At 41.4% G+C, this 14,232-nt stretch overlaps 1 protein-coding gene across 2 annotated transcripts in view; it reads right to left on the minus strand.

Annotated features, from left to right (window-relative positions):
* The window catches only part of LOC124596029 (transcriptional adapter 3-B), a 57,013-nt gene extending 43,425 nt beyond the window's left edge, over positions 1 to 13,588 (minus strand). The window contains exon 1 of one of the 2 annotated variants that reach the window (XM_047134991.1): positions 13,405 to 13,588. The gene's annotated coding sequence lies outside the window, so the exon portion shown is untranslated. Of the gene's footprint in view, positions 1 to 3,096; positions 3,237 to 13,404 lie in introns of those variants that run through there. The other variant, XM_047134990.1, reaches the window with a different exon arrangement.
* Between the last annotated feature and the right edge of the window lie 644 nt (positions 13,589 to 14,232).

A 14,232-nucleotide genomic window follows, 5' to 3' on the forward strand; every position in this document is an offset into this window, starting at 1 on the left:
GTTTCAAAAATTGTTTATTAGTGATTTTAGAAATTCATTGGAGTGGTTGAGACCTATCTGCTGAAACTCGTTTAGGAATTGTATGCATGGTGATTTGTTAGTAATTTTAATGTCAGCTACAGACTTGCTTCTGGCTTTAGAATTATTATTTCTATTTTATGCTCATGGTTGAAGATTTAAACATGTTTTTCGATTCTTATTAATTATTTGATATGACTATGAAGTTTACCAGCAGTTTCTTGTATGTCATAATGGGTGATGATATGGTGACAACTATTTACCTTTTGTAAATGTATGGCTTGATTCTGCACATGTGGAATGCCATGTCTGTGCTAAAGTTACAAAAATAATGGAAGTTACTGTATCACTGGAGAGTGGCAAGTTATTTGGTGTAATCAGCACGACCATGTTTGGAGATCCATTTGGAGAGGTTCCCGGTTTGAGAGAAATGACTGACATAATATCCCCCCCCCCCCCCGTGTGTGTGTCATACTTGTTCGTTACTAGTATATCAAAGTTGATGGTAATGTAATTTTTTATGAATTTTTGAGTGGAGTTATTAGTCGCCAGTAATAATGATTGAGATTGATGGGTATCATGGGGACTGTGCAAGCTATTTTGGTTAGGCTATGTTTTCAATAAACCTACATATAGAGCTTTGGCTTATTGGTATTGTAGATTTCATTTCAGCTATGTAGGCCACATGAAATTTCCCATACCAACTTTTTGCAGACTCATTTGTGTTTTAGTATCACAGATTTCACTTTCTATATTTGTGTTTGTTAAGGTTTTTGAATTTTTGAGAATAGACTTTTAAATAAGTATTTGTTTGAAATGTCTTTGATATAACAAATGTCATACTTTGTCAGCCACCACCCAAAATCCAATTATTGCAGTTGTCCCATTGGTTTTACATTGTTTTACAATTACATGTATCTTGGACTAGTTTTGTCTGTTTGCACCTTTAATGTGATATCATGGTCATCGTTTTGTGCAAGGGCAACATGGTGATGTCCACCATCTTGATGACATCATGGGTCAAAACTGACTAGTAGTATCAAATATTTTGGTAGTTCCCAAATACCTTCCACTCTACCCTAAATCTGTGACTTTGCTAGAGATCAGTCAGTCACCACAATTACCACTTAAATATGTGCAAAGCAGAATGACAATATCACAATTATCAACATAGCCGCCATCTCCAATTAACATACACAGGTTAAGTACACAACGCACTCCAAGCCACCACCCACAGTAAATAACACAATGTTCATAAACACAACTGAAATATATAAACAAAACAATGGTAAACACTTCAGACATCACACTTGAAAGAGTATAACACTGCCTCATACTCCTATTGTAGACTAGACCCAAAATCTTGTACTATTATCATTGCCCTTGTTGGCCATGACAAATGGCAAGGATGCTATTCAATCCCACAGACCACATAAATGTAGCCTATTAATTTAAAACTACATACACGTTGTGACAAACATATAAACAGAAACAGAGTTGCCAGTTTTAATATTCAAGCTATTTCCAAAGCAGAAAGTGATTCACTAGCGTTTGTGTAAAATGGCCAGGTCAGGTACTTGGTTCTAGGATATGGAGAAATCCCAATGCACACAGAATAATGGCTGGCAACACTGGAACACAATCCTCCTTACAAATGTAGGCTAGGTTATGGAACTGCACCATGGCTTGTCGCTTATTACACAAGTCGTATGACTGCAGATCAAATGATTTACAAGTACTGCAGCACAAAGGAACACATCACAATGGTATATTGGTTTTGATAGGTGAAAAGGCATTTTCACAAACACAAACATGATTGGCCACACAGGCAGTGGGCTCTGTTACTTTATCATGAATGGTTTTACACTATGGGGCTACACATTTCAAGGATGAAGCAAACGAAAGAAGCAGGAACTAGTGAAGCAGATGATTATTGGTTGCGGGAAACAGAATATGTCAGGAAGGAAGGACAGCAAAGAAAGAACAAAATTCAAGAAGATTGCAAGACCTTGTGGCTCATCGAGTGACACTACCAGAACCTCAAATCCTGGTTGGAGAGAAGTTTTGTAAAATTTACATCACTCATGAACTCACAGGTTAAAGTAGCAGATCAAAGCATGTGTCCAATTTCCCAAGAGACAGCTCAGTCGGAAGGTAGGCTATAGATACCAAATAAATCAGTCAGGTCTCAACAAACAGAGCACCTCAGTTTTACGGTCAGCCCAACTAGTGAGATGCACCTAAATTTTACTAAAACTTAAGGAGAAATAGTTTTTTATCTGGCCAATTACGATTATAAACGCAGTTTCTAACAGTTACTTCATTTTGTTGATATAGGACCCACCTCTTGACTTGTTCCCCATCTTGAAGGTTCTGAGTTATATTGGCGTACACACAGCACAATAACCGAGCTAAGCAATAAACGGACTAAAAGTAATTTGTGCCCGAAATGAGTGGATCCAATGTACTACCCCAAATGACTTACACTAATGAAACCAATAGCATCCATTTGAAGATTATCTCAAGTCCAGATATCTCTATATGTAAAGAGCTCATTAGTGCTTGCAATCTATCCTGTTCGGTAGTATGCTCACTCAATGTTTCTCTATTACCCGTCAGTGCGGTAAACAGTTTTTAGTTGTTTACAAAACAAAACGTCAAACGCTTAGATCAGAAATGGACCAGCAAACACATATTACGGAAATGAGTTCCCAAATATTCGCAGGAAGATGTCGCAATGACATTTTACGCAATACAAATGAAACAAACATTGAGTATATACACTGATTGACGTAGAAGACTAGAGTCGAAAGTTACAAGATGTTAACAACATGCTACGCGCGCAATATGCTCTGTAATGCGCATATCGGAATCATCTGGTACAGATTTTCCAAGCAAGAAAGATGACACACCTTAAGCAACTTAAATTCTGGTTAGTTTAATGATCAGAGGGTGTCACTTGTTTGTGCTTCAAATTGTCAAATTCTGATTTGGACACCCTTACGAATAAGACAAGACCTGAATTAAACAAGCAGTTTACCATTCTAAACGACACACGTCGCATACCACAATACTTACAAGACTGTATCACACAATATGTCACTGAACCGCGAACATAAACATTACATTTTTCCCTCCTCAACCATAGGGCTCTCACTTTGTGTTTATGAATTAGTCACAGATGTTAAGTACTGTGGAACTACCTCCTTGGATACCAACGATTCGCATTTTCCTGTCGTTGCAGTATTGCTGATATTTTCAGTTGCAACTTCACCTGTGTAATGACTAATTTAAATGCTGTTTGGTTCCAACAAAATGTTTAAATCATTAGGGAGCCTTACGCAGAAGAGATCTGATGGTAAATGCTGTTTTCGGTTTTTATTGCTCTGCATAGTGCTGCGTTTCTATCTTGGCTAACCTGCAAGATCTCGTATTCAATTGAATGTGAGACGCGGGCTATTCGAAGAGTTGGGGCCTTAGTACAGTACAATGTAAATTATGAAACGGGAGGTTTTGCCGGTTTAAGATGCCAGATTTTACATATTGATAAAATAAATTCTAAAATATAAACAAGAAAGATGTGCGCTTTTAAACTAGGTTTTAAGTGACCGCAGAAATTGAGCTTAAAAGCAAGTAAATAATTTTAGAGTACAAACTTCTAACTGAGCAACGGTGTGTGCAATGGAATGAAGCGTCCTAGCGAATTAAAAATGTGTGCAGGATCGGGAATCAAACCGGTAATCTTTCTTTCCATGGCAACCGAACGAACTATCCAGGCCCAAGAATTTTGTAATATTTAGTAGGGGAAGAATGACTCCTTAAATGCCTCTGTGTATGCTGTAATTGGTTTAATCAGTCGTCATTGTCCATATAGGAGCTATACATACAGGGCTGCAGTATATGCCTAGACTCCGCAATTAATACAGGTTGTCGAAACGTAGAAAGTAGGATTCCACAAGACAGTTGATGCATATCACCAAGCATCTCCTAGTTCGACGTTTTCAGCATTTCAGTGATGCTCTTCTGAAGCCAAACAAATCTGTAACTATTCATAGTGCCCTTCTTTGTGTACGTTCAATATGTTCTGTTCTCTTTGACATGGGCTCCACACATTCGAACAGTATTCTAGAATGGTTCACATGACTGTTTTGTAAGTGATCTGCATTTATAGACTGACTGTATTTTTCCAGTAACCTACAAATGAACCAAATTTGCCTGCATCTTTACGTACAACTGAGTGTATGTTTAGAATGTTTATTATCAGCCAGCCGCTCAGTACATTTTGATACAATTGGCCTTGTCAGCATGTAAGGTACAGCTTTATGAGTAAATAAAAATACAATAATTAGAGTACAATGGCAGACACTAGTTCACTTATTAGCATGTATCTGTAGCTACTGGAATACTTTTTTTATACACACGCAGTTCATGAACTATAAATTGGCATCTTGCCATTGGGGGTTGTAGGGAGAGAGGATACGGTTTGCTGTGGGGAGAGGTGGGGTGTATGACAGGGTAACAAGCACCACCTACATGTACTGTAAGTAAGCAGTGCAGGAAACATAAACCTGTATTTTGAGCTTCCACAAGTTCCTGATAACTTGCTTCCTTTTCCAAACTGGAGTAGAAGGTAACACTCACAATGTGCCAGCACCGCCGACAGCACTCATTTAAAAAAAAAAAAAAATCGCAACGAAAATAATGCCACAAAACACAGACAGTGACAGCACATCTCAGCAATAAGTCAGACGACAATGCAGTCAATATCAGCTAACAGTACACTGCACAGTTGGCAATGAAGATTTGCAAATAAGTGCAGCAGTAAGTCTCCCGACTGCTGCCATCTGCTAGAGATCACAACCGGGATTCCATGTGCCGGCTTATAGTTTCCACATAGTATAAACATTTAATTAATATTGTATATCAATTACATATATTTACATTTTAATTACCTGCAGTTACAGTTTACAGTTACTTATCGCTACTTGAGATGCATAATTCTAATTGTGTGATTGTTACATACAATTTTACTGAAAAGTACAGTTACTAAAAGCACAATTCTTGAACACCACTCTCCTTGACTTCATCAACTGTGTAGAATTCTCATTCACTTAGCAAAGTTTCGTAAACATCTTTAAACTTCTGTAAGGGAGTCAAGTGAGCTGTTTTTGAAACTTGTTGAAGAACTTCAGTCTCATGTGTGTATGGCTACTTTGTGTGTGGGAAAGCCTTGAGTATAATAAATCTATGATGTGGCTATTTTTGTTTACATTTTCTTTGGCATAAATTAGAGAATCGTAGATGTAAAGGATGGGGACTGCCACAATATTAAGTTATTTGAACTGAATTCTGCAAGTCTCTCTGGGAGGCAAACCCTGATTGCATCTAACGGCTTTCTTCTGCCACTGAAAAATGTGGGCCGACTCTGGTGTACCAGGTGTAGAAGTATGAAACTGAAATTTCCCTATAGATGGTGCAGGTATACAAGTGTGAAGCCGGAATTTCCCTATAGATGGTGTTAGTCATCAGTGTAGGTCCCGTGAGATCACATCTGCGGTGCCATCTGCTTCCTGTAATGTCTGATAATTAATGTCAACACATAATAACCCAAGCTCCATACATCAGTATCCGTAAACCCGTAAACAAGTGCCTCGAACCCATTTGAGGGGGAGGACTCGTGATGGGCGGATGTTGTGCTGCCAGCCGTAGCGAAGCAAAAGTCATCATGTGGGTTGTGTGTACACAACGCAGTTAAACTGTTGTGTGCAAAAACACACGCTTTGTGTGTGCGTGACAAATTCGTTGTGTGAAGACCTGGGCAGGGTCTCTTAGTGCCGCAGCTGCTGCTGGTCTACTGGCAGCACGGTGGTCGTGGAAGTTGGGCTGTTTTTGTTTCGAGCCGTCTGATCTGCCACCAATGTGTCCCAGTCAGAAACTGTCACAGGGTACTCCCCCTGCTCCTCCAAGAGTGGGTAAATTCCTACATCAGCGCCTGTGGTGCTACCTGGGGACCCCTGCATTTTCTATGCTAGGGCTGGCACTCTTCAGGGAAACCTAACGGTGCCAGCGAATGAATAACCAGAGCCCCTTGCAATGTCGGTCTGACTTTGGAAACCACTATCGCAAATACATTGGGTAAATCCAAAGCCCCAGTCCGCTGTGACATCCAGTCTTTGGGCTCCCACAGCCATCCCTTCACAAATATCACTAAAGCTAAAACATGCAAACAAATGGACACAGATGTGATGCCAGCCACAAAGCATCTGGTTCCTAGTCGCTTGGCTTCAGATTGTTCCACTACTGGAGATGACATGGAGCTGGGTGAGGAGACTGTAGTCGCCAATATCACCACTTCCAAAGCCTTGCCCCGATTTCATCCCCAGAAGAGGATGAAATTATGGCAAAGAGGGATCAACCCTCAACATCAGGGTCCCAGCCAAAACAGAAGAGGGAAAAGATACCCCCCATTATTGCCCCAATCCAAAATGGCACCACGAAAATAATGAGAGAAATTGTGCTGATGTTAAAAGGTGTCCTCAACACCTCATGCAGGGGCACATCGGTAAAATTTCAGGCCTCCACACCTCCTGATTATAGTATGATAAAAGATTATTTCCAGATGAACAACATTCCCCATTACACTTCTCCAACAACAAAGTGAGACACATTCAATGAGGTGTTTAAAGGGCTCCCTCACAACACTGACCCAGCAGAAATCAAGGCAGACCTCATCTTCTGCAAATTTAAAGTCATAGAGGTCAAATAAGAAACACGCGCCTCTGACCCTGCAAAACCAGGTGAAGGTCGCAAAAAGCGCGCATCCTCCCTGCCCAGCAAAACCATGAACTATATGCGATCAAACACCTGTTGCACTGTGGCATAACCATTGAAAAATATTGGCAACCTGTAGGTCCTGTATAGTGCCACCAGTGCCAGCAGCTCTTTCACACTGCCAAAAACTGCAATCACCCTCCGAAGTGCGCCGGACCCCACCTCAGTAAGGCATGTACCAAGAAACGGGACACACCGGCAAAATGCACTCTCTGCGGCGACAGCCATCCAGTGAACTACAGCTGCTGCCCTACTAGACTGAAGCTGATGGCAAGCCATTCCCCACAGTCATCCCTGCAAACTACTGCTGCAGCTGTGACCCGCAGTCATCCCTGCAAACTACTGCTGCAGCTGCGACAACGGCCGCGAGCTCTACACCTGCAGACACAGCCACAGGTATGAGCTCTCCTGATGTCAAAAGCCACAGACCAAATGTGCCCAGGCCTGAATCCCATCCTGCGCTTCCCCCACCACATGCCCTGATGCCGCTGCCGCCTGGCCACCTCCCGCTCCACCACCTCAGCCCTCCCCTCCCCAGGACACTGAGCATGCTACCACACAGCACTCAACTGGCAATGTTTCTCAATGAGCTGAGAAAGCTGTGGCAACTGTTTTCAGGATTCGGTCTCATTACCCTGTTTAACACAATTAAGGACACCTTGGCAAATCTCTGTGGTGTGCCTGATGCCCTATTAAAATTTATGATTATTGCCAAAGGAGCAGTGACATTGATGACATGCCTTGATGGATCCCTTTAGGTCCAGAATAATAAAAATAGCAACATGGAACGCCAATGGTGTTAAAACCAGGAAACCATTTTAGAAGACATTCTAGACCGCAGGCCATTGATATTACGTGTCTGACAAAAACACACCTGAAGCCTGACGACCGATTCGCTGTCAGAAATTACGCCATCCACCAGTACGACCGTTGGACCACCCAGGCGGCAGGACAGCGGTATTGGTTAAGGGCAGAAGGTGCTTGCGCTGCTTGGAACTCATGCAGACTCAAAGTATTGAGGCTGCTGGTGTATAAATCAAAACTGGCTAAAACCTTTGGCAAATTATTTTGACCTACCATCGCCCCCTCCCCCCCCCCCCCCCCCTTCCCTCCAACACTTCACGTATCTCTGTACAAGACCTTCAGGTTCTACGTGGGGCTGGCAATCATGTATTGGTAGAAGGGGACCTAAATTTGAAACATAGAGCCTGGGGCTGTCGTGCTGAGAATGCAAGTGGCAGGACTTTGCGGGGGATCGTCGAGGGGCATGCCACCCTTAGTGTCATCGCCCCAGATGAGCCCACACACATTCCTGGCAACACAGACAGAAATTCTGATATCTTAGCTATTTTTGTCACAAAAAACTTTGATTTCGATGTGGTGGCCACAGTGCACTACAAGCTGAACTCCGACCACAGTCCTGTCATGCTGGATCTAGTCAGTGTTGAAGACAATGCCGGGAGAATGGCAAACACACACATGATCACAAACTGGGACAGATATACCCACTTGGTGGAAGAGCACATGGAAGAAATTCCCCCACTTCAGATGGAAGGAGACGTGGACAAAGCTACTGAGAAACTAGTGTCAGGATAACCACTGATCCTGATGCCAGGGACTTGCCCCATGACATCTGGGACCTCTTAGTCACCAAAAGCAGGAGGCAACGCTATCACGACCCATCTGTCCGCCGCCTGCTGCAAAGTCTAGAGGACGAGGTGAGATAAAGAGTACAAGAGCACAGGGAGCCACTGCTGGGAGAAGAAACTAAGATCTACTGAAGCAGACATATCCAGACGAAAAATCTGGAAAATGATCTGGCAGTGGAAAGCTCCCACCACTCTACGGTGAGAACATAATTGCATACGACAAGCAAGAAAAGGCAGAAATAATAGCAAAATCGCTGGAGGCACAATTCCAAACTCACGTCATCCACAATTGGCAAGAGTGAATAGTTATCAGATGAGTGACTCAAATAAGAAATACGCACTCAATTAAATAATTCATGCCCGTTAGCGAGTCGACAATGTGTGCTCTCATCGAGCAGCAGGGTAACCACAAATCTGCTGACCCCGACTGCATCCGCACCCCATTCCTAAAACACCTTCCCCCTCCCACCATATCCGACCTAGCAAGTGTTTATAATGCTTTCTTGAAACTCACATACTTCCCCTCAACATGTAAAACTGCAAAGATCATCACCCTACCCGAATCCAATAAAAACTGCTCCTTCCCGAAAGCTACAGGCCCATTGCTCTCCTAACTGGCCTGAGTAAAATCCTAGAATTAATAATCCTTTCACCCCTCTGTCAGTTTATGACTGAAAGCAATATCCTTGTGCCTAACAGTTTGGATTCCATGCTGAGCATTCCACTATCCAACAATCCCTTCACTTGGTCGAACACATTTGTCTGGCCAATGCAAGGAGAGAAGCAGCAGAAGCAGTGTTCCTGGACACAGAAAAAGCATTTCAACACATTTGGCATGATGGTCTAACCTACAAACTAGATCAGATAGGGTGCCCAGTACACATAATCTGGATCATCGACTCCTTCCTTACAGGACGTCAGTTCTTCGTGAGGAACAGAGACAAGTCCAGCCAGACACAATGGATTGCAGTAGGAGTCCTGCAAGGTTCGGTGTAGGTCCTGTCCTTTGTACCATATTTACGAATGACATCCCTAGGCAGACTGGTGGAGAGATTGCTCTCTATGCAGATGACACCGCCATACACAGAAGCAGTCACAGCCTCCTCCTTATACACCACCACCTCCAACAACATCTCAATAAGATAATGCAGTGGTGCAACTGGTGGAAAATAAAGATCAATCCTGCCAAATGTCAGGCGATCTACTTCACCCCTAAAATCAGGCCCCCTGATAATCAACTCACCATTGGTGGCAAAGAGTTAACTTAGAGAAATTCAGTTATTTACCTGAGCCTCAAAATAGATTGACGCCTAACATAGAACAGGCATCTCACCACCACAGCAAAAAAAGGCTGCACCCTCTTCTGCAGGTTATATCCTCTGCTGAAAGGCGATGGAATAACCATTCAGTGCAAACTCCTCCTCTGGCGCCAGCTCATACTTCCAGTCATCCTTTATGGCTCGGAGATATGGTCTATGGCATCAGACACAGCACTATCCCGACTACAAAGTCTCCAGAACAAAGTTTTCCATGTTATCTCAGGTGCTGGCAGATACATCCCCAACATACATATAAGAGACTTCATAGGCCAAACCACCATTTACACACTTACTGAAGACAAGTCCACAAAATTGTACAAAACAACACAAACTTCGCCCCATTTTCTCATTCAAAGTTTAGGAAATAAACCACCAGAAACTTCTCACAAACACCATTAATTAACCCTTACGTGTCTCTTTAGGGATGAATAACACATACATAAAAACCAAACACAAGCCTGCACACAGAAAACGTGCACAACACCAACGCCTCAACTTCGTGCAAACCTCTAGCACATTCTGAAGTCAGACGGGCACGCTCAGCGGTACTTCATACACAACCAAAACGACCATAGCCTCATCACCTCGAACTACGATTTGCAGACAGCATTGGTTTTTTGTTATCATTTGAAGAAAACTGCTGCAGAATCAAATTGAATGTTTGAAAAAGTGGTGATTTTGACGTGAGAAATGACGAAAGTGGGAAGCCACAGAAAAAGTTTGAAGACAATGAATTGCAGTCCTTTGTGGATGAAGATGATACTCAAACTCAATAGGAACTCATGGAACAATTGCATGTGATGCAGAGAGCCGTTTCCCTTCGGTGGGAAGATGGGTTCCGCATGAACTGAATGAAAGGCATCTTGTGAAATGCTGCTCATCAGATACAAAAGAAAGTTGTTTCTCCATCGAATAGTGCCATGTGATGAAAAATGGATATATTTTCAGAATCCTAAGCATTGTAATTTGTGGGTGAATCCAGGCAAACAATCGACATCCACTGAATGACCAAAACTCTTTAGAAAGAAGACAATGATCTGTGTTTGGTGGGATCAGATGGGTGTCATCTATTAGGGGAGGTTGAGGCTAGTGTGGGCATTTTTTATGTTTCATGTTTTATCCGAAAACCATTTGAGGCAACCTTTTTAAATTCAGTATCTTTGTGAGTGAGTGAGTGTGTGAATTGTGAATGTGAATGTCTAAGGGACCAAAATGCTGAGGTCATCAGTCCCTAGCCTTACACACTACTTAAACTAAGGTAAATTATATTATGCTAAGAACACACACATCCATGCCCAAGGGAGGACTCGAACCTCCGGTGGGAGGGGCAGCACAATCCATGACATGGCACCTCGAACCGCACGGCCACTCCGTGCAGCTCAGTATCTTTGGATTCACCAGTTTTCACCCTACTAGAATCATTAAAGCAATTCTTTGTATCTTCAAAATTTTGACTACTAGCTAAAAAAAAAGGAAGATGTCTGAAATCTGCCCACCTTTGCCTCGTGGTGAGGCAAATGTGGTCATTGATTGAAATAGCATGGGTAAAAGTGGACAGCATGTTTTTGATATAAATAAAGCCAAGTTTCCCAAAAAAAAAGTTTTATTTATTCTTGATAAATGTGAAACATCAATATTAACCTAAAGAATTTTTTTGATATTTTTAACAAATATTGTACTTTCCAAAATTAACATTAAACTGCAGCATCCTCCCATGCCTTTGCGTCCCAGTTGTGTTTGTAGAAAATAAGAGACAAATAATATCAGATCTCTCCACTATTGACTCATCTGGGACAAAAGGGAATACAAATCCAGATCCTTTTTTCCACAGATAGGAAACATACACTTTCTCTTTCCCAACAGTATTCACAGCTTTCCCAATATAATATTTAAAGTCTTCTTGGTGGTAAAATGAACCAAAACAAAATCACCAGACCTCACTTCATCATCTGTCAACATTTGTAAGGTTTGGGCTTCATTGTCGCCTCTTTCACAACATCCCTCATCCTCAGATTCCATCACAGTGGATGAAAGGATTTCCAGTTCACTGTCTGTATCATCACTGATTTTATTTTTGTGAAATCTTCAGGTCCTTCTTGCTCTGGAACAAATTCTTCTTTAAAGCTGATCTCATTTTACCCACCACTGCTGCGTCCAATTAATCTTTGATTGGAATACTAGTGTAAACTTCAGATTTCTATTGCCTTGATTTTCCTTCTCACCTTGTGGCTTTTGAGAAAGGTTGACAGTCTTCAAGAGTTGGAATTTCAGTTAGGACTGCACCTGAAGTGGAAGGTGAAGCATCACACAAACTTGTAGGTTCCACAGGAGAAGGTGTGGCAGAACTTGATGTAGAGGCTCCTGGGTACTCAGTTGTTTCCAATGGCCTAAAATCATCTTCAGTGAATGCCAACTGATTAAGTAACCACAATCCAGGCACCTTGAAGCCAAAAGCGATATTTTTTTGGATAAATGAAAGTGGAAATGCTATCCACAAAACATAGAGATCTCTGAAATAGTGACTGGACGACCAGTATGCATTCTCATCTAGTCAGCCATTGCTGTTCTTAGATATCCCTTAAATGGCCCAAACACACTAATATCTAGTGGCTGCATCCTGTGGGAACAGTGTGATAGGAATGTCAGCAGAGTGATTTCACCATCTCAGCTCATATTGATAACATCAGTGCTAATGTGGCTTGCATGAGTGTCCAGAAGTTTGAGTGGGCAGTTGTCTTTCAGACAGCTCATCTGCTTAGCTACACACTTCAAAACTTTGAGGAACAATTCGGTTGTCATGAATCCAGATTTGTTGGTGAATCCAATACTACCATCTGGCACAACATCGAGAAATTTGTCTTTTATATAGACTCATGGAAAAATGAACACTGGCAGTATGGCCATCCCTGAGGCTTAACAGAAAGCACACATGGTGACATTTTCCCCTCTCTCTTGTCATGCTACCATTCCCACTTGCTTCTTGCCATGCTCTCCAATAGCTTTAGGAGGCTGCAACCAAGTTCATTATCCTGTATGGTGTGAACTTAAATTTGTCCAATACACTCAAAAAATTGTCAAAGAAAAGGTTAACATTTACTTTGTTAAATGTTGCATCCCTTGTGAAGCCCATATTTTCAGGTCTATGAAGAGATAGCTTCTGTTGCCTATGTAAAAATTCATACAACCAGTCCTTTCCTGCTATATGCTTTACGTCCCAACTCCTAGGGTAATTTCCTTTTTGGAGTTTTTTTAACATACATATATGCCAGTTCACGTGCTTGGTTGTATGTCAGTCCATAATGTAAATTTGATGCCTTCATGAAGTATTGAGCTACTAATTTCTCTTGAGGATCTGTAAAAACCTAGCAAACTATGTATTTTGACTCTGTTTGGATTTCTTCATCTGAATTTCCAGAATCACTTGTATCACACATATCTCAAAAAGTATGTAATGAAGTCAGCCACAATGTACGGAATAGAAAAGGATTTTTGCAGTTACACAACTGTATCTGTTATTTGTCTAAGACAGTTGGTTTACAAAGAACAATAGAATTATTATATGGTGCCATAGTTGTTTGGAAACTCACCTGGACAGGTCTGAATGCTTTCAGCAGCACATTTCTTGGCTGTGGTGATCTCTTTCTGTAGCATAGACTTCTTTAATCCAAATTTCTCTGCAGTTCGTTGAATACTCCCTTTTTTGAACAAAGCTTCTTTAACCGCTTTCTGAACTTTTTCTTCACCAATATTAGCCCTGTCAGTTTTCTGAATCTATGTCCTCACCATCTGCAATATAGATAATTTACTAAAATTGTTTATGAATGTAAAATTTTGAAACTAGATGTTGGCCTCTGTTCTAAATCAAGACTGGGTTAACAGTGGACACCGTCCACACTTGCCCCTCTTCAAATGTATACACTTGCCCCAGAGAGCCATTTTGGATATGAAATCAATTTGTAGAAAATGTATTGTATTTAGATGAAACATTACACAAACAAAAGTTAGGGAAATCTTCATAAGCCACAACAGTTTATATCTTCAGTACTAACCTTTTGGAGTAGTCTTCAAATGTGTTTATGACAAAAAATCAAATAGAAAGGACAGAAATCAAATTTTCACTTCTCTTGCTTGCAACGATAACCAGAATGGCACCAAATTTCGTTTGATTGTTTACTACATCCTACAGAAATACCAACATGAACATACAAAATTCCAAAGATTATTTCACTGAAATAATTCTGTGTCGACTCTTACCCCCCCCCCCCCCCCCCATCCACACTAGTCCCACTCTCCCCTATGAGCTGCTAAAACCTGATGAAACCATTAACACTGATCACTAACAACAGCAAATGATCAATTTAAATCAAGCATTATGTGAAAAACAACCAGAATATGGAAAAAGGCAACACAAAGTC

This window comes from Schistocerca americana, chromosome 2 (assembly GCF_021461395.2).
Source record: "Schistocerca americana isolate TAMUIC-IGC-003095 chromosome 2, iqSchAmer2.1, whole genome shotgun sequence".
Taxonomy (NCBI): domain Eukaryota; kingdom Metazoa; phylum Arthropoda; class Insecta; order Orthoptera; family Acrididae; genus Schistocerca; species Schistocerca americana.